The sequence below is a fragment of the Ornithorhynchus anatinus genome, chromosome 4 (assembly GCF_004115215.2).
Source record: "Ornithorhynchus anatinus isolate Pmale09 chromosome 4, mOrnAna1.pri.v4, whole genome shotgun sequence".
Lineage (NCBI taxonomy): Eukaryota > Metazoa > Chordata > Mammalia > Monotremata > Ornithorhynchidae > Ornithorhynchus > Ornithorhynchus anatinus.
In genome coordinates this window covers 59,458,002-59,484,675 of record NC_041731.1, presented here as the reverse complement: position 1 = coordinate 59,484,675, position 26,674 = coordinate 59,458,002, and the positions used below count along the sequence as shown (strand labels likewise).

General features: G+C 41.8%; 1 protein-coding gene and 1 non-coding gene across 2 annotated transcripts in view; both read right to left on the bottom strand.

Annotated features, from left to right (window-relative positions):
* The window catches only part of SDC2 (syndecan 2), a 106,430-nt gene that overhangs the window by 71,002 nt on the left and 8,754 nt on the right, over positions 1-26,674 (bottom strand). The window lies entirely within an intron of this gene.
* Positions 20,643-20,780, bottom strand: LOC114811940. Its single transcript, XR_003759635.1, has one exon. It is a non-coding gene; the product is annotated as a small nucleolar RNA SNORA7 (small nucleolar RNA).

Below are 26,674 nucleotides of genomic sequence, written 5' to 3'. Positions count from 1 at the left end.
CGGAGAGAGGGCGCGGAGAGGGAAAGAGGGTGCAGAGAGGGTGAGACGATGCAGGGAAGGAAAATAAACGGGCTCTAAGATAAGCAAATCCCTTCCTTTGTTGTTGCCAAGTTTTTCTCTTGCTCTCTCATATATATTCGATCTGTGTCTGTCTCATCCATTAATTTGAAGGTTCCAGGAGAGCCTGGCTAGTGTATTTGACATTTGTTTACTGCCAAGCACCTATTACAGTGCTCTGCACCCAGGAGAAGCTCAAAAATACTGACAATGACTTTAACAATAACAGCTAAAAGCCACGGTTCATTGCTGATTAGAGAGAGTAGATATCGCCTCTCATTACACCAGCCCAGGCCATCCTGATCCAAACTGTCACCACATTCCAACATTTTAAATATTGTCTGGGGCTTTTTTCCTGACCTGTGCTCCTCTTGTGGGGAGCAAGAGGCTATTGACAGACACCCTGACCGCTGGTTACCTAGAACCCCTGCTATTGCAGGGGAATAGGCCTTTAGTGAGATCACGGCTGGAACTTTATTCAGGGCATCGGTGGTCAAAATGACTTCACTCCCATCTTGGGACCAATAACTCTGAGAAGCAGCATGGCCTAGTGGAAAGCACATAGGCCTGGGAGTTAGCAGCCCTGGCTTCTAATCCCAGCTCCGCAACATGTCTGCTGCTTGACCTTGGGCAAGTCATGTAACTTAAAGTCTAATGGATAGGGCCCGGGCCTGGGAATCAGGGGATCTGAGTTCTAATTCCGGCCCCGTCACTCGTCTGTGGTGTGGCTTTGGGCAAGTCACTTCACTTCTCCTTGCCTTAGTTACCGCATCTGTAAAATGGGGATTAAGACAGTGAGCCCCACATAGGACATGGACAGTGTCCAACCTGATTATCTCTTCTAGACCATAAACTCGTTGTGGGCAAGGAATATGTCTACCAACTCTGTTATACTATACTCTCCCAAGCACTTAGTACTGTATTCCGCACACAGTAAGCACTCAACAGATTTGTACATTCCGAGCACATAGTAAGCGCTCAATATATACTATTGAATGAATGAATGAACAAATATGATGGATTGATTCTCTGTGCCTCAGTTACCTCTTCTGTAAAATGGGGATTAAGCATGAGCCCAATGTGGAACATGGACTGTTTACAACTTGATTAGCTCTGAGCCCCACGTGGAATAGGAACGTGTCCAATTTGAAATCTACCCCAGTGCTTAGTTCGGTACCTGGCACAGAGTAAGTGCTTAAATACTAATAATAATAAAAAAAACCTTCTTGGAGCCTACATGTAGATAGGCTCCATTCTTATCCAGCCCATGTAAAGAACTCACCCCCTGAAAAATCAGTCGTATTTATTGAGTGCTTTCCTTGTGCAGAGCACTCTACTAAGCACTTGAAGAAGTACAATACAGCAGAGTTGAACACAGCTAGGTCTGCAGATTCAGGTGTTCATTGGATCATTAACAGTCCCTTGACATCATGGCTCTTATAAGGAAATTTTTATACATCAATTACATATTTGAAACAAAGCCATCATGTGCAGGGATTGTTAACTTTCTCGGGAGGATTTATCCATTTTCCAGACTTCACACCAGCATCTATTTTACAAAAATGAAATTGGTCATTCTCTTACACAAAGAGCTCATTTCTGCCTTAAGGCTGCTTTTTAGCTGTTACATGGACCTTAAGCTTCTTACTGATTTAACACAAAAATGAAAATTTAAATTGTTCTGATCATCATTTTCCCCAAGACTTGCACATTTTGGAAATGAGAGCCAGTAATGCTTTAAAACCAGGTCCTATGCTTTTACTTTTCAAAGGAACACTAATTTAGGATATTTTTCACCTCTCAGAAAAATCTAAATGTTTTAGCAACTCCTTAGTTGGCGTGCTTCAGTGCATTTCCTGGTGCCTGTCCGGCCCACAAAACTAATTTTATGACCTAAGATTTTCCTCTGCTCACCAGAATCCAGCTGTAAATGTGGATTTAAGGTAAAAAAAAATATATAGGAAGAAAAAATACATAGGAACTGCCACAAAGGTATGAAAGAAAATCCTTAACATTTGCCTGTTTTCTCATTTCTTTGAGAGATCCAAAGAAATGAAATGGCAAGGTGGAACAGGGGATGATGATGATAACAATAATAATAATAATGGTATGTGTTAAGCAGCTACTATGTGCCAATCACTGTTCTAAGCACAGGGGCAGATACAAAGTAATCAGGTTGGACACAGTCCCTGTCCCACATGGGACGCAAAGTCTTAATCCCCATTTACAGATGAGATAACTGGCACAGAGAAGTTAAGTGACTTGCCCAGAATGGCACAGCAGACGTGTAGCGGAGTTGGAATTAGAACCCAGGTCCTCTGATTCCCAGGCCTGTGCTAGTTCCACTAGACCATGCTGCTTCCCAAATATCCTAAATCTTGTCAAGATTAATGCAATGCAGTCAAGAGAAAAATCTATAGTTAAGTGGGAGCAGCCGAGAAGGCAGGTAAACTAGGTATGAAAGGAAATGATCTTCACTGAACTGAAACTTGTTAATAACAATACTAATCACAGTTGTGGTATTTAAGTGTTTTCTATGTGTCAAGCAATGTACTAAGCACTGGGGTAGCTACAAGATAATCAGGTCCCACATGGAGCTCACAGTCTACGTAGGAGAGAGAACAGGCACTGAATCTCCATTTTACAGACGAGGAAACTGAGGCACTGAGAATGGCAGAGCCGAGATTAGGAAACAGGTCTTCTGACTCCCAGGCCTGGGCTCTTTCCACCAGTCCATGCTGCTTCTCACTCAGCTCGGTCTTCCCCCTTCTCCCCAACCCCATGCTAATATGGCTCCTTTCCTATCAGAGACTGTAGGAACCTCAAATGAAGCCTGAAGGGAGAGATAAAATGGAAATAATATAATAGCATCTATCCTCAACAGTGACTGAAAGAACAGTTAGGCTAGTTCAAAAGGCGAGGGTAGAAGCTACCCACAAAATACATTCAGAAAAAACATTCCAAAAACCACTGGAAGTTCTGCCTCCACATGACTGACCTAGATGCTCCGCAACGCATACCAGACATGGTTAGTATTACTTTTTGTACATGTTCTTTTCCCTAGGGCAATCTCGAAGCTACTGAATTAGTTCCTGTCATGGACAGGCACGTACTCTAGCTGAAAAAATATCGGTAAATTCATTTGGATGTCGGACCAAATTTCTGACCTCAGCACTTTAGCGCTTTTCTTAATTAGCAGGACGGCTCCATTTCGAGCAAAATAAAATTTAACCAATTATCTAGGACAGGATCACACGGTGGGAATTAGGGGGGAGTGCACAATCTGAAGCACGATAGAAATTTATTCAAAAAAGTTCCAAGAAATGAGAGTACCGCCAGATCCAACCGGCTACAGGGAAGCAGTATCAAACCATGCTTGACAATTTTAGCATTTCATAGAAACACGAGGCGGGTGTTTTCCTTCTACCAGTTGTTTTCCTTCTACCAGTCACCACGTTTGGCAAAGTGCTAGGTAAATTTCTCACCTACAGCTGAGCAAATGGCGTGGCTTTGGGCCTAGAGCTCAAGACCCGTTCCAACGGAGAGATGGAGAACATGGGACAGTCAAAGGGGTGAGGAAAGGAAGTCGAAGTGATACCTGGCTCACTCCCAACTCCTTAAATTCAGCAAGTCCCCCCAGTCACCCAAATGAATGAACAGAAGCGATCACTTTTCCCCCGGAAATTGGCCCAGCGAACCCTCCCCACCAGCGCATGAGTGCATATGGTGCTGGGGGTGACTGGAAGAAGGAGCCTCTCTCAGCATGAGCTTTGCCAGCAGAGTCTGGATTGAATAAAGACTGAGGTGGCTGCACAAAGAAGAATCTCTTTCAGGTCGTGTGTCTGAAAAGACCTCAGCCCCGTCCTTTCATCTTCTTTCTGGTCCAATTTATCTTCTCCTAACAGAATTTCCCACTTGAATAATATACTCCAGACCGGCTTAGAATTACTGGAATTAATATTAAACACACAAGTTTACCTTATGTTTACACACACCCGCAGAGACCAGGATTTTGGCATATCTGAATTTATTTCTATGGCTTCTGAAGACAGGTGACTGAATACTTTAGAATTGATGTGGATATACATTTAAGATTAATCGGAAAGCTGGGATTTAAAACTAGAAGCAATATTCTTCATAGAGTTAGGAGTGAATACTTAACTAAAAATCAATCATCTTTCCTTAGTCATGCCTTATGAAAAGTATCTTAAGGCCCCCTAAATCCTGAAATATTAGCCTATTACTTGCTAGTCCTTTTGATTATTTCATTTTTTTTTAATTAAAGAACAGATCTAGTCTTCCCTTTGAGCACAAGGCATTTCCTGAACAACTGCAGCTGAAGGCTCGCCTCTGGCACATGAAAGCAGCAATCTCAGTTAAAGATCTATGGGCTGCTAAGGATGGAAGCTCCACAAGAGTAACAGCATTTTTCTCCCGTAATTCCTTCCAGCCCAGTACACTGGAAAACTGGATTGTTGTATTAGTTTGGTCCCGCTAACAGAGGTGGATGATGGAAGCGTCTTCCGTGTCTGGTTATCCTTTTAAAAAAGCGGATTCAGCCACCCCTCTCTTGCCTTTTGCTGTTCTTTCCTATCATAAGACATCTCAAAAATCATCTGGAAGGCCCTCTCGCTGAAATCCTAAAAGAAAAATTTCTGTAGCTGAAGTTATTATGTTGCTTAACTTCAACTACCAACCTTAATCTTGACAGGATCTTTGATGCTATTGGCCTGAATTTTCTCTCGGGAACCTTTTAACTATAGTTGGCTTTAACTGTTTTCTGGAGATCTCCATAATCTCTAACCCGGACAAGTGCTTGGTGTGACCCAAATATCTATTTTCTCATTGATTATTATTTAAACCAGGGCTTTGGTTGAGAACAGTGAGATAGTCGTCAAAGTAATTGACTTATTGGGAAAAAGCTAGAGAACTATTTTAAGTAATCCAGTGTAATTCAAGTCCTTGGAATCTATCTTTTTAATTACAGTAAGAGCATCTTTAGAAAGATGTTCTTTCTAGTAAATAGAAATAGTAAATCAGTAAATCAGGAGACCTGAATCCTAGTCGATCTGCGGTATTTATTGAGCTCTTATTCTGTGCAGAACACTATATTGAGCACTTGGGAGATGGCAATACCATAGGATTGGTAAACACATTCCCTGCCCACAAGGAGCTTACAGCCTAGAGGGGGGAAACAAACATTAAAATTCAGTTACAGATATGTACATAAGTGCTTTGGGTCTTGGGATTGGGGCAGGGGGGCACATCAAGTGCTTAAAGGGGACAGATCCAATTGCATAGGCAACACAGAAGAGAAAGGGAGTGGGGGAAAGGAGGGATAGGTTAGGGAAGGCTTCTTGGAGGAGATGTGGCTTTAGTAGAGCTTTGAAAATAGGAAGAGAGTTGTGGTCTTTTAGATATTAAGAGGGAAGGAGCTCCAGGGTGAAAGTCCCAAAGGCAACTCAGTTCCCTTATTTGTCAAGGAAAAAAAACAAAAATGAGGAGAAAATACCTTCTCTCTATCCCTCTTTTTAACTTTGAGACTGAAGCTGTTTCTGATCCAGTTACCTGTATTTACCCCTATACTTGATGTCAATTATCAAGTCACCTAAACCTGCAGGATCCAACCTCACTTTATTCATTCAATCGTATTTATTGAGCACTTACTGTGTGCAGAGCACTGTACTCTACAGCATCCTGGGCCTTTTCAGAGCATTATTTGTCGGCATTCACAGAGGATAATCAAATCGGACATACTTCCCGTCCCACATGGGATCGTGGTCTGAGTGGGCTGACATGACTTATGGTCTTATGATTTTTATTTCCTGAGAGGATGGGGAGATATTCAAAGTGAAAAATATCATTAGGATTTCATCAAGTCTAATCTTAGTACAGCTTTCAGTAGGATGGGCTGAAGATGTTATAATAATAGCAGGCGCTCTCTGACAAATTCCAGAAAAGTGATCTGGGGTTGGGAAGACAAACCACTTCTCCCCCAAATGTATTTAGTCTTAAAAATGATATTATGGCAGTGAGGCAAGCAGACAGGACTTGAGCAAAACTGTAAGCTCATTATGGGCGGAGAATATGTCTGTTATATTGTACTCTCCCAAGTGCTCAGTACAGTGTTCTGCACATAGTAAGTGCTCAAAAACTAGGACTGACTGATAGGTCTGATATCAAGACTAGAGGATTAACCCTCTAGCTATAAGCTCATTGTGGGCGGAAAACATATCTAGCAAATCTGTTGTATTGCACTCTCCCAAGTGTTCAGTACAGTGCTCTGCACACAGTAAGCGCTCAATGAATGATTGACTGACTGATCTGAGGTTTGTAAGTCAAGAACTGAGGATTAACCCTCTAGCTATAAGCTCCTCATGGACCGTGAACATGTCTACCAACTCTGTAAATTCAATCTTATTAATTGAGCACTTATTGTAGGTAAACCAAGTACTAAGTGCTTAGGAAAAGAACAGTACAACAAAATACAGATACATTCCCTGCCCACAGTGAACTTACTGTCTAAAGCTACAGTCAGGTAATTCTACTGCTCTTGCACTCTCCCAAGTGTTCAGTACTGTGCTCCGCACAAAGTCATCACTCAATAAATAAAATCGATTATCCCTAAGTTTTCTGATAATAATCATAATAATGGTTTTTGTAAAGCACTTACTATGTGCCAGGCACTGTATTAAGTGCTGCAGCGGATACAAGCAAATTGGGTTGGACACAGTTCCAGTCCCACGTGGGACTCAGAGTCTTAATCCCCATTTTACAGATGAGTTAAGACACAGAGAAGTGAAGCCACTCGCCTAAGGTCACACAGCAGACAAGGGGAAAAGCTGGGATCAGAACTCAGGTTCTCCTGACTCCCATGTCCATGCTCTATCCACTAGACCATCTGCTGAATAAGTGGAATGAGGCAACTGGCAACCATCCCCTTCAACACCCAGGAAAGTACTCAGCACAAACCCATGATTGACTGATTCATGCTTCAGAGCAATATGAAAGACAGTCTTCCTATTAATGCCTATATAATTGACAATGGGAGAAGAGCATGATTTAAATGTCTTTAAATACACTTCCCCGCCCTTTCTCCACCCACCTCACTTTCAAATCTTTGCAGGTGATGAAGTGAGTTTCATAACCACTGCCACAGCAGGGAACTTTTTCCTCTAGCTAAAAAGGCATGCTCACAGGCTCCCATATTTGACATTTATGCTCCTCCCCGACTGGGATAAAGAGGAGAAAACAGGAAGAAAAATCAAAGCTCAACTGCCATGTGGCTCCTTGTGGGCCCTGTCAGTTCCTCAGCTGCGCCACCCAGGACGGGTGGGAGTGGGACTGACAGACGTCCCAGCCTCCATCTTGCCTGGCTCTCCCAGTCCTGTCTGTTCGGAGGCCACACCTCCCAGGGGAAGTAGCATGGCCTAGTGGATAGAGCACGGACCTGGGAATCATAAAGTCATGGGTTCTAATCCTGGCTCCACCAAGTGTCTGCTTTGAGGTCTTGGGAAAGTCACTTCACTTCTCTGTGCCTCAGTTACCTCATCTGTAAAATGGAGTTTGAGACTGAGCACCCCATTTGGGACAGGGACTGTGTCCAACCCAATTTGCTCGCATCCACCTCAGCACTTAGTACAGGGTCTGGCACATAGTAAGTGCTTAAATACCATTATTATCATCATCATTAGAAAGGACACTGCTTGACAGGAAGGATCAGATCACGGAAAGTCATCATCAGTGGTATTTGAGTGCTTACTTTGTGCAGAATACTATATTAAGTGTTATGGGAGAGCACAATACAACAGAACTGGTAGACACGTTCCCTGCCCACAGTGAGCTTAGAATCTAGAAGGGGAGACAGATATAAATATACATATGTAATTTAAAGATGTGGACATAAGTGCTGTGGGGTTGATGGTGGGGTCAATATCAAATGCCCAAAGGTCACAGATCCAAAGTCCCGCCTCTCCCTTCCCTGAGACCAACCCCTCATTGCAAAACTTTCAACTATGAAGACAACCCATCAGGAGTCAAAATAAATTGTTCACTTATCAGATGATCTTGAATGACTTTGACTACTGGCAGCATGGCATAATGGATAGATCACGGGCCTGGGAGTCAGAAGGTCGTGGGTTCTAATCCTGGCTCCATCACTTGTCTGTTGTGTGGCCTTGGACAAGCCACTTCCCTTGGCTGTACCTCAGTTCCCTCATCTGTCAAATGGGGATTGAGACTGTGAGCCCCATGTGGGACAGGGACAGTGACCAACCCAATTTGCTTGTATCCACGCCAGTGTTTCAAACAGTGCCTGGCAAAAAGTAAGACCTTCATACCACAGTTGTTGTTAGCTCAAAATGTGCCAATCATTTGTGGAACCCAACAGAGTCAGCAGACATGATCTCTGCCAGCAAGGAGCTTCCAATCTAGTTCTGGTCTTGAATTTTCATGGTGTCACATAGTTTAGTTGGGGAGCAAAAGGGTGAGTGAACGGTGAAGATAAGCTTGTGTGAGGATAAGTGAGATTGTGTATATATGCCCACAGCATTGCATTTTCTTTTGCTGAAACTATCGGGAGACCAAAGTTATGGCTCTTCAACAGGACTAGTAAGTCCAGGGATCTTCCAAAACAGCCATCCTACTACAATCCGAGCATAAATCATCCCTGGTGGACTGTACCATTCTAGGTCTGAACAGGGTGGGAACAGAGATGAATTTCCAAAGAGTCTCATCTATATCTTTTACCAAAATAAGCCTTAATAAAATGCATTTCAAACGAAGAGCTGGAGAAAGGAAATACCAGTAAAAAAAATCTGCTTAAAAAGAAATGGCTCCCTTATCGCTCAAATTAGATGGAGCTCAGAAATACCTCTCCTCCTCATGAGAAATACTGGGAAAAGCCTCTTGGGGAAAGGAGCTAAGCATTCTGTATCCATTTTATAACTCATGATCAAAAGTAACTGTACACCGACAACTCCACTAAGTCGACAATTGTCTATTAAAAAAATGAACGGCACAAGCCCATTGACATTTTCTTTAAGGTAGCATTTCCCCAGAGAAAGGGGATAGAAATTTTTACCAGGTCTCAAAGTGCAATTGTGACCTACAGTGAAAAGAGGTATCTGGGAGCTCCAGAGCTCAAAGCTATACTGGATGGGAGGAATGCAGAAAACAGTAGAGTAAAAGAACTGAAAGAGGATCCCTGATATTTAGTCACATGCCTGAAGAAGACCTCATCTCCAAAGAGGAAAGTTAAGGAAGCACTGACCTAACCTTTTCAATAGAGGCCCCTGCCCAGAAATAGCTTCAAAGGGGCAGTTCAGAGGAAGTGTGACTCCAGCTGTTTCCAAAGGATTCCAATGAGCCACAGGGGACAGCAAGAGAAGCAACCCTTTGAAGAATTTTCCTTTTAAAATACATGTCACCAAATAAACGGGGCTCTTCTGCCTTTTACTTCCATACCACTACCTGTCAGAAGAGGAAAGGCTACAGAACTTTGATGCCTGGAGAAAAAACAACTGAAAAAAGTCCCTACCAAAACCACTTTCACTGTCTATGGAAACAGGACATTTTGGTGCTTTTAGGCTGCCAAAAGAGAGGCCCCACAAGTTTTGAGTCTACTCCAAATCAAGGTCTCTGGGCCAAGACATGCAGTCGGACCTTCGCTAGAAATGCAGACAGTACCAGACTTTCCAGTAACCCTAGAACCTAGAGGGCTATGGGTCCCTGGAAGGTGAAGGCCTGAACTGGATACTGAGTTGGTTTGATTTAGTCCAGTTTGCAATGATTCCTGGATTACAGAAATCTCCTTGGGGAGAAGGGTTGTGATCCACTCATGGTTCAAGAGAAAGCAGTTTGGTATAGGATGGAGCTAGGCTCCTAGGACCTGATTTCCTGGGTGTGTCCATCCTGATTACCTTGTACCTACCCTAGTTCTTAGAACAGTGCTTGGCACACAGTCAGTGCTTAACAAATACCATACATTGTTGCCTGAATTGATCAGTCCTGTTTCAGAGCCTTACCTTGTATACTCAAACACACACACACACACCCAGCTGTATGACACCACCCTTTTTCTCAGACTCACCCCCTCAATTGCCCAACCCACTCCCTTTGCTGTATCCCTCTGCCCCACAGCACATGTATATATGTACATATCTAATTCTATCTATAGTAATGTCTGTTTACTTGTTTTGATGTGTATGTCTATAATTCTATTTATTTATATTGTTGCTATTGATGCCTGTTTACTTGTTTTGATGTCTGTCTCCCCCGCTTCTAGACTTTAAGCCCGCTGTGGGCAGGGATTGTCTCTATTGCTGAATTGTACTTTCCAAGTACTTAATACAGTGCTCTGCACAAGGTGGATGGCCCACAAAGTGGCCCACTAAGATGGATGTCCCCTTTAACTGCAAAACTAACCTTATAAATCCAATATTAATAATAATGATAACAATAATTGTGGTATTTAAGGGCTTACTATGTTCCAGGCACTGTGCTAAATGCTGGGGTAGATACAAGATGATAGAATCAGACACAGCTCCTGTCCCACATGGGGCTCCCAGACTTCATTTCCATTTTACAGATGAGGTAACTGAGGCATAGAGAAGTGTAATGACTTGCCCAAAGACACACAGCAGATATGTGGCTGTTGTTTGTGCCAAAACGGGAGATTGTCATATGTTTCAATAATGTTACCAGGAATATACAAAAATGTAAGCACTAGTCATTCCACACTGGATTAATTTCTGATTTAACAGCTGTTATCTGAATAAAAACCCCCATTTGGTACAGGTTAGGGCAAGTGGGTGAACATTCCAAAATTACATACCAAAACTAGCTACCCAACCTAAGATGAGACATGTACCATGCAAACTAATTTCTCAAAGGTGCATGTTTTAGTTAAATGCTGCAAAAGAAAAAATTGACCAATAACGAAACACTGTCCAAGGGACTTTCTGACAATTCTGAGTATCATTTTCCCTTCAGATTTCTCCCAGGAATCAAGGAACTTTTCCTTGGAGATGGTATCCTACCTTTTTCTCCCTCCTGGTGCATCCCGCATAACAGCTGCAAAATGTAAGTGTGTGTGTGTGTGTGTGTGTGTGTGTGCTTATACATATATATGTAATATATATAATTTTTTTTTGTTTGTTAGGCACTTATTACATGTCAAGCACTGTTCTAAGTGCTGGGGTATATACAGATTAATCAAGCTAGACACAATCCCTGTGCCACCTGGAACTCAAAGTTTAAGTAGGAGGGAGAACAGGTATTGAATCCTCATTTTGCAGATGAGGTAACTGAGGCCCAACAAATGACTTGCCCATTGTCACACAGCATGCTAGTGCCAGAGCCAAGATTAGAACCCAGGTCCTTTGGTCCCCAGGCCCATGCTTTATCCACTAGGTCGTGCTGCATCTTACACCCCAACTACCTTCCCTTCTTCTCCCAAACACACTGCGACTTCTTGCTTCAAAGGACCCTGCCTCATTTGCTTTTCAAGGCTATTCTAGGCCTGTAGACAGCCTTAATGTTTCTGAATCTGAGATTCTATCAGATCCAATAAACTATGCAGGGCTAAACCAAGTAATGGATTGGAACCTCAAAGGAAAAGATACCTACAAGAGATAGTGTCAGCAATTTAATCAGTGAAAAGTATAAATGTATTCTGAATCAAAGTCTAGAATATGAGGATGCTCCCCTCACCTCCGACACAGATCCAGTTGCAAATCCACTTTTACCTAATAAAAATTACTTGTTTTTTGCCCCTAAGAATGAATGTGATAACTTTTATATTCAGTCTAACTTCCTGCATGCTTCACAGAAAAACCATTTTGCAGTTTGAAGATTCAGTTTCTTCACTTTCAGTCAATCTGCTGAACGGTGTGAAGAACCTCTGTGCATTCCAGTGATGAGGCGAATTATTTCCTTTGAGACTACAAGTTTTTTGGATTAATGTGATGTTTTTCCTCTGAGGAGAGGATAGCATGCGTGTTTATTTTACTTCAGGTATTCCCATACCTGTCCCTAGGAAAGACGGGTGCCTGAATTATCACCCCCTTTTTCAGATTGGATGCCTTGTCCAGGATGGCATAGAGCACAAACTAAATTCCTGTCACCTAGACTGCCTTTGGGATTAAATCTTTAAAAAAAAATAATGCTAAGTGCCTATGAAATGTAACAGAGATGTAAATATTCAAACATTACCCCCCACCACCACCCTCCACATTCCATTCACTTTCCTCTGACACAGAGTCTCCATTCTATCTTTCCAGAAATCTGTTCCCTGTTAGCAAGAGGGCATTCTATCTCTGAAACTGCCACAATCTAGACCTGACCTCCTCTATTTCTCCATCTTATTGAAAATAGTCTGTAATCACCTGATCTCTGACTGGCACCATTCAAAATAGGCACAAGAGGGAGAGAGAAAAATTGCTTCGCCATCTCCACTTGCTGCACTAGAATTCCTCCAACCCTCAGAGATCCAAATAACATGGGCTCTGCTACTTACTTGCTGTGTCTCTTTGGCCAAGTCACTTAACTTCTCTGTACCTCAGTTCCCTCATCTGCAAAATGGGGATGTAATACCTGTTCTCCCTCCTATTTAGACTGGGAGCCCCATGTGGGACCTGATTATCTAGTATCTACTCCAGCACTTAGCACACAGTAAGCAGTTACCTACCAAATAGTATTATTATAATAACCACTTCACAGATGGACAAACTGAGACCCAGGGAATCTAAGAGACTTCTTCCTCAAGATCAAAGGGAGAACCAGAGTTAGTCTAATTACTCAATGGAGTTCCACACCAAAGACAAAGAAAACTGCCCCAGATGTCACTATAAGAGGTGGTTTGGTTTCATTGACCCTTGTCATCAAGTAAACAAACCTGGAAGACAGAACATTAACAATAAGAAATTTCTCATGCTCAAATAAATCAAGTACCTCAGTGAGCTCAGAGGCAAGCTTTTTTCCAAGCTTGCAGTGCTTTGCACTGCCTTACTAACCACCTCCAACAGCCCCTTCTGAGCTTTTCGTAAGCACTGGCCAATTAATTCCCATAACATTCCAGTGCTGTGTTATTAGCTCCAGGTTTCAAATGGGTTAACTGAGACAAGGTTAAGTGATTTGCCTAAGGCAGCAGTCAGAACTAAGTCAAGTCAGTTTCTCTTCAAGCCATATCTCTTTAAAACCAGACTTCATATTTTGACCAAAATATTTTTATCCTCCAACTGAAGTTGTTTATGTAGTATGATTTGACCAGTTTTATTTCATTGTTCTGTCCTTCCTAGCAAATTGCATATAGTGCTTCTGCAGATAAACACTGGGGTCAGTTTTGAATACAGGGGGATCAAGGACTTCTACTATAAACAAAAGTTCAGCTATTTCTTTTGCTGGGTTCTCATCTGACAGTGATGGGCTTCCTGGAAAGTTAAGTTTCATATGAAAAAAATAAGGGCACTAATTTTAAATCTTTACCTCATATGGCTTTAATTTGTACTTGCAGCCATCTCATTCAAAATGTTTTAGAGGGTTAGGGCACCTGAATACACTTTCATGAACATTTACATTCCATACATAGTTTCCCCCAACACAAATACTAAAAATGTCTGCTGGCTGGTTGTTAAATCACTGTCTATACAACATTCTCTGCTCTTTGATGTGAAAGAAAAAGGCTTCACTTACCCACATTAACCCCTTTAAGTCAGACTTAAAAAGGCACATTTCTCTGAAATGACTTATAATGATTTGATTTAAAAAAATTAAAAACTTGGATCTGAAAATTTTAAATGTTGAAGTCTAATTTTTTTTTCATGGAGAAAGTCAGTCATTCATTCAATCGTATTTACTGAGAGCTTACTGTGTGCAGAGCTTAGTGCAGACTGAGCGCTTGAGAAAGTACAACAACAAACAGACGCAGTCCCTGCCCAAAATGAGCTTAGTCAACACCCCATCGAGAATGACCAAATATTGTTAAGCCCATCTAGCCTCTTTCCTAAAACACCAGTCCATTTTATGAACAGAATACACAATTTTAAAACAAATGCTTTTTTTTGTTACTATTTTCCACAACTCTCCTCCCCTTCTTGCCTTCCCACCATACCTTTGTGAGCTTTAATAGCCAGGCACACAGCCATCCCCTACTGAATAATTATAGTTTCTGTTCAATTAAACTAATCACCTTTCACAAATTTTTATCCGCTTACAAATGTAAATCTCTCAGAATGGAAAGCTCTTGTACGTGTAGTAGTAAGGATAACCGGACACACAACAGTCCTTGTTTTCCACAGACCCAAACAAGCGAGGCATGCTTAACAGCTACACAAAATGGGCCACTTAGGACATTTCATTCATTCAGTTTAGAAGAAATTAATAGTGCAAGCAGATTTTGAAGAAAACACCACTAAGTTTTCAAATTTCTCCATGCCAAGATGAACTGGGGTCAATTCAAAGTGTTAAACAAGAGCACATGAAAAAAAATCCAGATTATGAGAAAAAGGACAAGGCTTTTCAAAGAAATAACTGTAATAATACAAATAATAGGCATAATCTTAATGCCATGATGAAGTTTAACCCCCAAAGTCATCCATCAGGTCATCCAAGTGGCTCAATTACATGTACTTCGAAAAATATTTTGCCTTTACAATGAGCATTGGGCCAGAGGTAGAGATACCCTCAGAACTGTTCAAAGAAAACCACATATATAAAATACGATCTAACTATTCTCATTTGGGTACTAATAATGGTATTTATTGAGCACCCATTGGTATAATTTACTGTACTGAATGCTTGGGAAGTACCTGTTCTGCCACTTGTCTGCTGTGTGACCTTGGGCAAGTCACTTCACTTCTCTGTGCCTCTGTTCCCTCATCTGTAAAATGGGGATTAAGACTGTGAGCCCTATGTGGGACAGGAACTGTGTCCAACCCAATTATCTTATATCTACCCCAGTGTTTAGAACAGGACCTGATGCATGGTAAGTGCTTAACAAATACCATAATTATTATTACCATGTTTCCACTCTATTAGGGGGTGCGTGCCAAGAATGGCCAGGCACAGCAGCTCTGCTATGGAATCAGCAAGGAATTTGAACAGTTACGCTTTCTGAGCCCTGAAGTCATCACTGCATAGTAGATGGAACACGGGCCTGGAAGTCAGAAGGACCTGGATTGTAATCCCAGCTCCACCGCTTGTCTGCTGTGTGGCCTTGGGCAAGTCATTTCACTTCTCTTAACTTCAGTCTCGGCAAATGAGAGCTTCATCAAGGAAGGTCTCTTGGAGATGTGATTTTAATAAGGCTTTGAAATGGGTAGAGTGGTGGCTTATCAGATATGAAGGGGCAGGGAGATACAAGCAAGCCAGTGGAAAGATGTGGGCAATGAATTGGTGACGAGATAGATGAGATTGAGGTACGATTAAGTTGGCATTAGATGAGTGAAGTGTGTGGACTGGCTTGAAGTAGGAAATCAGAGAGATAAGGTAGGATGGGAAGAGCTGATTGAGTGCTTTAAAGCTCATGGTAAGGAGTTTCTGTTTGAAGCCAAGGTGGATGGGCAATCACTGGAAGTTCTTGAGGAGTTGGGAGATGTGGACTGAACTTTTTTTTTTTTTTACGGAAACCAATCCAGGCAGCAGAGAAGTATGAACTGGAAGGGGGAGAGACAGGAAGCTAGGAGGTCAGCGAGGAGGCTGAAGCAGTACTCAAGATATGAAAAAAAGAAAAGTCTTTCTACTTAGCAATTCCAAATATATAAAGCCATCACTTCAACTCATCCTCTCTTTACATCCCTCCCCACCCAATTTTTGTAGGAAAGATTTTACTACAAGAAAACAAGAGGTTAACGCCTCCACCTCGTATTTCGGGAAGCTGCTTATGCTACAACATTAAAAAACATTAATGGAAAATGAGCATCACCCATTACTCTCAGAATAATTTTAGATATTCTTTTCAACATCTAAACCCTTGCTCTTTCATAAGCTTGTATGTAAGTGCCACATACATAGATATACATACTTCTATGTGTGCCAAGTTGAGGAACAAGTTCCTAGACAGTGGAGCTCTGGTCCAGGCAAAATTAGTGTAGCACTCTTAGTTCCCTAAACATGTTTCCTTAATTCAGTGCAACTTCCTTCTCCCCTTTCCCCCAGAAAAAAAGAACCCCTTTCCCTGACCCCAGCCCCTGATAAACAAGAGACTTATTCCCTATCAAAAGTGAAGTGGACATATTGGAATGATCCACTGTCATTACACTCACTTATTGTAAGAACTTCTTGCCTCTAGACTGTATGCCTGTGTGGGCAGAGAACAGGTCTACCAACTCCATTGTATTGTACTCTCCCAAGTGCTTAATACAGTGCTCTGCATACAGTGAGTGCTCAACAAATATGATTAAGTTCCCAGGCATAAAGCTAAAATGCTACCAAGGACTCCATTCATAGATACACAAATTAAGAAAAACAATTCAAGTTTGACACACTATATTTCCTTTTTGTCATATTAGCGATTAGCTACATTCTTCCAGTTGCATGCAACAGAATTCCTATGCTCATAAGATCTTTTTCTTTGACTGCAATTTGAAGATCATACAACTGGCTGGCTGTCCCCTCAAACAGTCCTCTGTCTAAAGGCAACTCAATGAATCAAGAGTTTCAGGGGTAGGGAGGGGATGTTTCTACTTTCAAGGTTGCTTTTGCCAAAAATGAGTGCACACATCCCCATCCACGGTAGCACACATCATACAATAATATTTATCCGACTCGTCATAACCACAGCAAAAAAGCACTGCTCTTTAGTAGAACAAATACTATTTAGAGAGCAACCACTGTATTAGTATGGTGCTCAATACACACTCAGCACTCATATTCAATTGATTGACTGACATGTACTGTACTAAGTGCTTGTGAAAGTTCAACAGAAGAGACATTCTCTGCCCACAAGATGTTTATACTCCAAAGGGGAAAGCAGACAAACCTATTTGTGAATAAACAGAACAGATAATTGAATGTAAAACTGAATAGTTATAGTCCTCTCCCACATTTCTCCTATTCATTATAGATTTTATTCTCAACTCATTGTGGTAAAGACATACAGCAATATCTCGGCATGAGGCAAGAAACTGCTATGCACTGGACTCTGTTTTCATGGATTTAATATATGGCTTCTCATAAAACTCTCTCAGGCTCAGGTCTTTCTACAGAAAGAATGATTACATATTATGTGAAAACCTCATTTTTTCTAAAGTCTTCAGATGAAGATTACTAAATATAGAATAGCCGTTCCCATAGGTTAGAGGATTACTGCTACAAATTACATGAGTGGCTTCTTATTTCCTCTCATAAGGAATGCCAGGCAACATATAGCAAAATAAAATTAGTCTGCGGTGAAGCTGTAAACTTCATTTGGAATACTTAGACGTATATGTCAAAACGGTAAGTCAATTTTCCATCACTTTCAAACATTTTGGACTCCAGGGTATTACCTTAGTTCAAAAATTCAGGCATGTAATTTCTTAAAAACTGATGCGTTCAAACAGTTAGCAAAAGGTTAAACACTTTAAGAAGTTTCTAATTTTGCTCTTAAATTTCCAAATGTAAAATATAACCTTATTAAAGTTCAGTTCCCATTAGGTATTGTCCTTGAAGACAAATGGTTTCCAAGAAATCTCAAAACACAGCCATCCAAATTGTTTTATAGAGGTAGACAATTATTTGTTTAGAAACTAAAAAGATTTAGAAACCCTTAAATAATTTGTGAAAATAATTTTCAGAAAAAAGGAATAGAGAACCACAAAAAAAGGCATTCTACTTGAAAGTACCATGATATTCTATGTATTTGAGAAGCAGCATAGCATAGTAGATAGAGCACGGGCCTGGGAGTCAGAAGGTCATGAGTTCTGATCCTAGCTCCTCTGCTTGTCTGCTGTGTGACCTTGGGCAAGTCATTACACTTCTCCGGGCCTAAGTTCTCTCATCTGTAAAATGGGGATTGACAATGTGAGCCCCATGTGGGACTGGGACTTTGTCCAACCCAATTTGCTAGTATCTGCCCCAGTGCTTAGTACAGTGCCTGGCACATAGTTAATGCTTAATATCATAATTATTAGTATTTGAGACAAATAGGAAAGTGGGAAAAGGAAAGAGAATGAACTGGGGGGAGTCATGTGAGTTATTGATGTAGTTCTCAAAACTCACGCACTCCAAGTGATCTCAACAGAAAGATCCTTTCAATTTCCTACAAGTAGTAAATGCGCACCTCAAGTTCTGCATCCATTCATGAATGTCTTTATGAAACAAGCGTCAAAAGAAACACTTCTCTGTGTCTCTGTAACCTCATCTGCAAAATGGGGGCTAAAACTGTGAGCCCCATGTGGGACAGGTACTGTGTCCAACCCGATGACCTTGTATCTACCCCAGCCCTTAGTACAGTGTCGGGCACATAGTAAGCACGTAACAAATACCACAGAAAAAAGAAAGCTCCTGATTTAAAAGTGCCCAGAGCTAAATGAAAGGTTGATGTTTCTTGACTGCAGGTAATCCTTGCTAAACCTTGTACTGTATTTTACGTAAGTCTTGTACATGGTTGCCTCTCTCCCAACGTTCTGGGCTGTTTTCTTTTGTTTTATAAAGGTGAAGCCCTGGAAAAATTCACCTGCAAAATTACTGTAACAGATCAGCAAAGATAAAGCAAGCTTGCACAATTCCTGAACAACAACAAAAATCTAAAAAATAAATATATAAACTAGGTCAAGACTTCTTTGAATAGTTTCATTTGAAGCCTGTGCCAGACTTCAGATCAAATACTTTAGTAAATTAAAACAAATGGTTTAAGAGGTGAATGTATCTACTTCCCATAATTACTATAACTGGTATACATCACTTTCCCAGCTGTGGATAATTAAACGGCCTCTGCTGCTAATTCCCCCCAGACATTAGGAGAGAACAAATGCTTTTTTGCGGGGGGGAAAGAACAGCCCATATTTCACAAGGTATAAACCTAAGTAGTTTAACTAGTCTTTCAATTGCTGCAATTCATATTTCTCACTGAAAAGACAGTGTTTGGAAACAAGAAGCTAATGAAATAGCAAAAACGAATTTGAAACAGTTTCATTACTTTGAGAACACAACCCAGGGGTTGGACTATATGTTCTGCAATGGAGAACCTGCACGGGACTGAGCTTTTTAGTGCTGCAACTTTTCCTCTCTCTCTCTCTGTCCTTCAGGCCATGGACTAAAATGGCAAGCCTTGAGGGCAACTAGCATTTGGACAAATACAGTCACAGCAAAAGAGAGGTCATTTTTGTGTGCGCCGGGGTTCTGTGGACAGGGAAGCACATCCACCGCCTCTGTGCTATTGTACTCTCCCAAGTGCTTCATACAGTGCTCTTAACACAGTAAGTGCTCAATAACTATAATCAATTGATTGATTCTGTGTTTTTCAAGTTGCAAATCATGTGAGTGAAGTCTTCCTTTACAACTCACCTTAGGTCAGAAACCTAGCAAATCACTTCTTCATTTCTCCTCACTCCACCATAGCAGCCCTTTGTCAAAGTTGGGAAGCTGGGTCTCCTTTGACAGGAGGGCAAAGGACACTCTTTTCCCGGAAATCTCCAAGGCTCCTGGTGCCCTTTGGTGACAAGCAAGACCTTTTTCCCTCCGCCCTACATTTTTAGTGCAAGAAAAACATATAACTTCCCGACTTCTCTTCCAAGAAACTATCTCCGAAATTCACAGTTCTGAGACCACTGAACCTTTAAATATATATATATATATATTATTTGTTAAGCACTTACTATGTGCCAGGCACTGTACAAAACCCTGGGGTAGATACAAGGTTGTCAGGTTGGAACCCATCCCTTTTCCACATGGGGCTCCCTTTCTTAATGCCCATTTTACAGATGAGTTAACTGAGGTACAGAGAAGTTAAGTGATTTGCCCAAGGGCACATAGACAAGTGGCAGAACCCAGGAACCTCTGACTCCCAGGCCCATTCTCTATCCACTAGGCCAAACTGCCAGTGGCCAGACTTCGTCCCCTATTTTCATGTGGAAGCCACTATTGGTCCAATTGGAGTGTAGTGGTTGAGAGCCAAGAGGTTGTGTGATGCACAGTAACCCTCTCAGTGGATCCTAAACAAATACTTATTAATAATGAAAAGAATAAAAAGAGGATTAGGATTGGGAGCAAGGCAATGTACTGGGACTCTTGGTTAATTGCAAGAGTACTCACTGCTATCTGTCACTCGATTACAGAAATGAGAAAGAAAGAGTACTGTATATGGATGACTACTCATCGTCCTTGGTTTTTTCCCCCCTAATTTTCTTATGCCGACCTAAGTAAAAGCCTCCTTCTGCACTCTTTTTGTCTTGTCTCATGCTGTCGAGTCATCTCCGACCCATAGCAACACCATGGATATATTTATCCCAGAATGCCCCACCTCCATCTACAATCATTTTGGTAGTGTATCCATAGAGTTTTCTAGGTAAAAATAAGGAAGTAGTTTACCACCGCCTCCTTCTGCACAGTAAACTTGTGTCTCCACCCTCTACTCTCTCCCATGCCGCTGCTGCCCAGCACATCTGACTTGTAGCAGATTGCCTTCCACTCGCTAGCCACTGGCCAAACTAGGAATGGAATGATCAGGCATCTGCTTGACTCTCCCTCCAGTAGTCGAGACTGGTAGAGTACTGGAAACCCTGCAGGTGCAACCCTGAGATATTCTGCATTCTGCTAGGTTCTGACGATCATAAGGCAACGAGCTTGAACTACAGTTTGCAACTTCAACTCGAGAAGCAAAGTGGCCTAATAGAAAAAGCCCAGGTCTGAAAATCAGGGGACTTGTGTTCTAATGTGGCTCTGCCAATTGTTTACTCTGTATGACCTTTGAAGTATTACTTACCTTATCGGGGCCTCGGTTTCCTCATCTGTAAAATGGGTATTCAATATCTGTTTTCCATCCCCCTTAGACAGTGAGCAATGTTGGACAGAAATGTGTCTGACCAAACGTAAAGACTTAGACACGATTATCATTATTACTAGACACTACTCAATCTATGCCTCAATTTCCACACTTGCCCAGCGGCAAGGTGCCTGTTACCCCACAACTTCACAAAGATGTTGGATGGATGAAAGACGGTAGCATGGCCTAGTGGAAAGAGCCCGGGGCCTGAGGACCTGGGTTCTAATTCCAGTTCCACCACATACCTACGGTGTGACCTTGGGTGAATCAAAATTTCTCTGTCTCAGGTCTTCATCTGCAAAATGGGCATTCAATTCCTTTTCTCCCCCTTCTAGACTGTGAGTCCTTTGTTGGGTAAGATTTGTCTCTGTTGTCAAATTGTACTTTCCAAGTGCTTAATACAGTGCTCTGCACACAGTAAGCACTTAATAAATACGATTGAATGAATGAATGAATGAATGAATACAGTGCTCATAATAAGCATTTAAATACTATAGTTATTATAGTTTATCATTCAATCATATTTACTGAGCGCTTACTGTGTGCAAAGCACTGTACTAAGCACTTGGAAGAGTACAATACAAAAGTAAACAGTCACATTCCCTGCCCATAAGCTTACAGTTTTGGCGGGGGGCGGGGGAAGACAAACATCAATACAAATAAATAAAACCTAAGTGCTGTGGGGCTGGGGCTGGGGGGAAGAGCAAAGGAAGCAAATCAGGGTGGCACAGAAGGGAGTGGGAGATGAGGAAACATGAGGCTTAGTGTGGGAAGACCTGTTGGAGGAGATGTGCCTTCAATAAGCCATCCCGCTGGATGAGGGAGGCTGTATTTTACTCTTTTGGGGGGCTCCCTAAGAGTTTACTAAATGTTTATTTAGTAACAGAGAGCTTGAAAAAGTTCATGCAGCCCCATCAAAAGTGCCTTTCATCAAAATAAATTCCAATCCTGGGGTCAAGTAGAAATAATAATATTCATTCAATCATATTTATTGAGCACTTACTGTGGGCAGAGCACTGTACTAAGCACTTGGAAGAGTACGTAACAATAAACAGACACTCCCTATCTACGAGTTATCAAGTGCCCGTGTGCAAAATCCTGTACTAAAAAGAGTGCCGTCTCTAGACACAAAGGGGATCAAAATCTTAAAGTAAGGTGTGGGTAGAGACCTAGCAACGGACACAAAAGGAAAGATGAAAACGGCAGGTAAAAGAGAGATACGAGGATGATGATAAAGATGACAAGGGTAATCAGGCTACTGACTGGGGCTAGAGGACTAGAGTTTCAGGCCATTCCCAGCCCAGTCCCACAAGTCAGAGCTGCAACTGTGACCATGGTCTCCTCAATGTTCTACACATGGAGAAATCTTCACACTGCCATTGCTCAGGTCCTTCCCGGGCTGAAGCAGGGACTGATGGGGGTCCCGGCAGTTGGTGGGGGTGGCAGGAGGGCCGCTTCTCTTCCGTGCGATAAACCCAAGTGGCCTAAAATTAGGAACTGGTTCTGAGTTCCCTTTGCTGCCAGAGTCTGAGGCCTTCCAAGGCAGGCTTATGAGGTGTCTGGTAGAACCGGATTATAAAGTATTACTGAATTCTCTCTCACAGGCCAAAACACCCCCTTCCACCACTGTTATTCACATAACAGTGGGCAGCTGCACACAGAACTTCAGTTGTTTTCTGTCTCCAACAGGTGGAAGCTACTTCTTCACTAGCTGTGAGAACATAACCCTCCTTCCTCTCTATCTCCTACCCTACAACCTCCTTCCTCAACCTCCACAAAGCCCTGGAGGGAGGAAAGTGGGGGTTGAGGGAACCGACAGTGTGCTTCCATCTGCTGGGAACAAGAAACTATTGCATTTCAGGGGCCAGCTGCGCTCAGGAAGAGGGATTAGAATCAGATTCAAATTTTGCATCCTCCTTTCTTCATCTCCCTGCAACAACTATAGTCTAGATCATTTATCTGCTGGTAGAGAAGTTTGTATCGAGTCTGAATCCTTTCCACTACACCCTGAGTAGATCTCTTGAAGCAGGGGTAAAAGTCCTGGTGGAGGGAGGGATGTCAATAAATGCAATTCACGGAATTGCCAGGAGAGAGGGAACATTCTCCTTTGGAGGCCTTAGAGACAACAGATTTTCTTCACTTTGCAGTTAAGGGAAGATTGCCTAGACAAAAGCATCCTTGAATAGCAAGCTGTAAAAGACTAAGGCCAAATTAGTAAATCGCACACACTCTTCCCCTAAAATTGACTAAATTTCCACTGGGGACATCCACTGGAGATTAGAGGGGAGAGGATTTTGCATAATCTTCTCTGTCTTTGATTCCACGGAATGCCTTTCCAGGAACTTAACTAAAGCTTCCTCAGTCATAGTGTATATTGGGGAACAGTGAGGACACTGATCTTGCATACATTTGAAAGATTGAAAATTGACAACTTGCACTTTATGGGTGGTAAAAATTTTTTTAGAATGAGAATTAAGGTCCGTAAAAACCAGAAGCCTTTTATAAAAATGCATATTGTGTGATTTTAGTGGGTTAACTATCAACTTAGTACCAGGATGTGGGTTCTAATCCCTGGTCTGCTGTGTGACTGTGGGCATGCCACTTAACTTCTGTGTGTCTCAGGGACCTCATCTGTAAAATGGGGATTAAGACTGTGAGCCCCATGTGGAATGACCTGATTACCTTGTATCTACCCCCATCCTAAGAACTGTCCTTGGCTCATAGAAAGCACTTAAATTCCATCATCATCATTATTAGGTTACCTCAGCACAGAATAACCTCCACAATAAACCATTCACTCCTCTCAGTGAGTCTGTATACAGCACTAAACCCACTCCACCACAGATCCACAAGGACGTACAGCTATTTTAATTTAACGGGAAGCTCTTGTCACTGTGTTGACCAGACTCACAGTTAACACTACAACATGCTGAAGTAGCAATATGGCCTACTCAATGAACAGTAAATCTACATACAGCAGGGACTGGCTACCTCCAGCTTTGGGAAAAAACAATGACAACTCTACATCGTTTTTAAAAATAAAGGTAATGTTCCAGCTGCAGTAGATTTAGATAAAAGCAGATCATTAATTATTTTCTAATTAACCTTCCCTCAAACTCTCGTTACATAACAAAACCCATTTCAAGCTACAGGTTTTAGTAGTCAATACCCTCTCACCATCTAAAATTATATTTTTTGAAGGCTTTAAGTTATGGTTCCCCCCTGCAACATTAAAAGGTATTTGTTTTACTCAAACTGTAAATCATGTCAAACATTAGAAATCTGTTTATTGGTTAAGAGTTCAATGCAACAATTCCAATGAGGAAACTGAGTAGACTATTCCCAAACAAAATGCAACTCAAAGCAAGCCCAAGTTGCTAATTTTATTCCCCTAATTGCCATGAAGACAAGAGGCACTCCATAAGACAGCTTTATGACTTTTCCATAATCAGAAAATTTATAGGTATCTTAGAAAAGCTTGTCCTGTGAAAACAAAATCAGGCAAATCCCCCAAGTGGACAAAGAAGGCTTCACTGCAACTTAACTACGAGAACAAGTGTTCTTTGTTCAGCTCACAGAACTAAAACAAATCATTTGCAAGAGGAAAATCTTTGATTTCTTTTTTTTTTTAACTTCCACAAACAAATAAATGCACCTTGCATCCGAAGAGCTCAAAGCACCAAAGTACTCGCAAACACCGAATCATATAACAAAAGGTAAGGAATGAGGCGAGCAACAGAGAAGTAGGGATCCAAGAAGGAGAGACCGGAGGTGGAGAAATTCTTAAACCACCCAGTCCCCTTCTAGCAAGCTTCTGGGTTTGTCTTCCAGAGAGAAGGGCAAGCAGAAGGGAAATGAAAGGAAAAAAAAAGCTAGATTGGGGTGAGTGGTGGGTGGGGAGGGGGAAGATGTGGAGAGGAGAGAAGACCAGTCTACACGTCACAAAAGAATACTTCATCCCCTTCCTCAGCCAAAGAACAACCTCAAGGTTCACGGGACTTCCCAGCCCTCTCCTCCTATAAATATCTACTCCTAGGAGATGAGGAGAGAGATGAGAGATGAGAGTGGACTCCAGGGCCTGATATCATCATTATTATCATTGTATTTGTTAACACTTACTATGTATCAAGCGCTGTTCTAATTTCTGAGAGATTCAAATTAATCACGTTGGACTCTGTTCCTGTCCCTCATGGGCTCGCAGTCTAAGTAGGAGGGGGAACAGGCATGGAACTCCCATTTTACAGTTGAGGAAGCTGAGTCACAGAGAAGTTAATAGACTTGCCCAAGGTCACATAGCAACCAACTGGTAGAGTCAGGATTAGAACACAAGTGGTTGGATTTCTGGGCCCGTGCTCTTTCCATTGGACCATTCTGCTTCTCTTCTGTCAATCGCTAGCCTTTGTTTTAAAAATATAGTAATTGTTAAGCACTTACTATTCCTTGGAGTAGATACAAGTTAATCAAACTCTTTAGATTCCATAAGGGAGGAAGGGTAGAGTCAAATTTAATATCTCCCTCCAAATTCTGCCTCTGAAATTTGGGAAACTTTTTTTGCTTTCTTCTGCCCATCTTCCTCCCTTCCCATTATACCTAATAATAATTATAATTATGGTATTTGTTAAGCACTTACTATGTTCCAGGCACTGTTCTAAGCACTGAGGTACTTACAAGAAAATCAGGTTGGACACAGTCCCTGTCCCACGTACGGCTCACAGACATAATCCCCATTTTACAGATGAGGGAACTGACAGATGGTGAATTGACAAATGGCAGAGCTGAGATTAGAACCCATGACCTTCTGACTACCAGATATATGTTCTATCTGCTAGATGGGTACCTTCCTCCCAACTGCCACAATCACCCTCCAACTCCCACTGTCTGCTACCAAACTATTTTCCAGGCAAACCCTCATTATTCCACTCCCACTGTCTGCTACCAAACTATTTTCCAGGCAAACCCTCATTATTCCATCTGGATGGGGGAGGGTTCATAGCCACGTTAGGTGTGGAGTTGAAGTATGTTTTCACCAGGGTGGTGGTGGTGGAGAGGGTGGGGTATTCAAGGACACTGTTTAACGGGCTGTCTAAAGCTCAAGAAACAAAACATGGAGGACATCGCTCCCCTAGGTTAGGATAGCTTTTCCTCTCTCGGCAGGCTGAAAAAATAAAAAGATACAAGAATAGGGCAAGAATTTTCCCAAAGAGTCATCACCTAATAAACGCCTTTGCCATTTACGTCCTTAGCCGGTTTACATTTACCTTTAGTCAAAGAAAGGACCGAATCTCTAGATTCTTCATAAAAAACAAAAAATCCCTAGTAAGATTACATTTGGTATAATTGAGGTCACAGAGTCTTCAGGCCAATTTAACAACCCATTGATTATTCAAATTTGGAGTATTCAACATCTGGATTATTCAGGTTCTTACTCAACAGTTCCATTAGAGATCAGACATGGTGGGGGGGCAGGGGAGAGAGAAAGATGGAATTCTATGCTTCTCTGATTCAAATGTTGATTCCTAATGTCTCAGTCATACTAAAGTGTCTGGGCCTTTTTCTAGTTCCAAAAGTGTTCCTTCCAATCAGTGCTATTTATTGAGCTCGTACTGTGTGCTCCATCAATTATGTTCCTACTCTAGCAGAAGAGCATTGATGTGA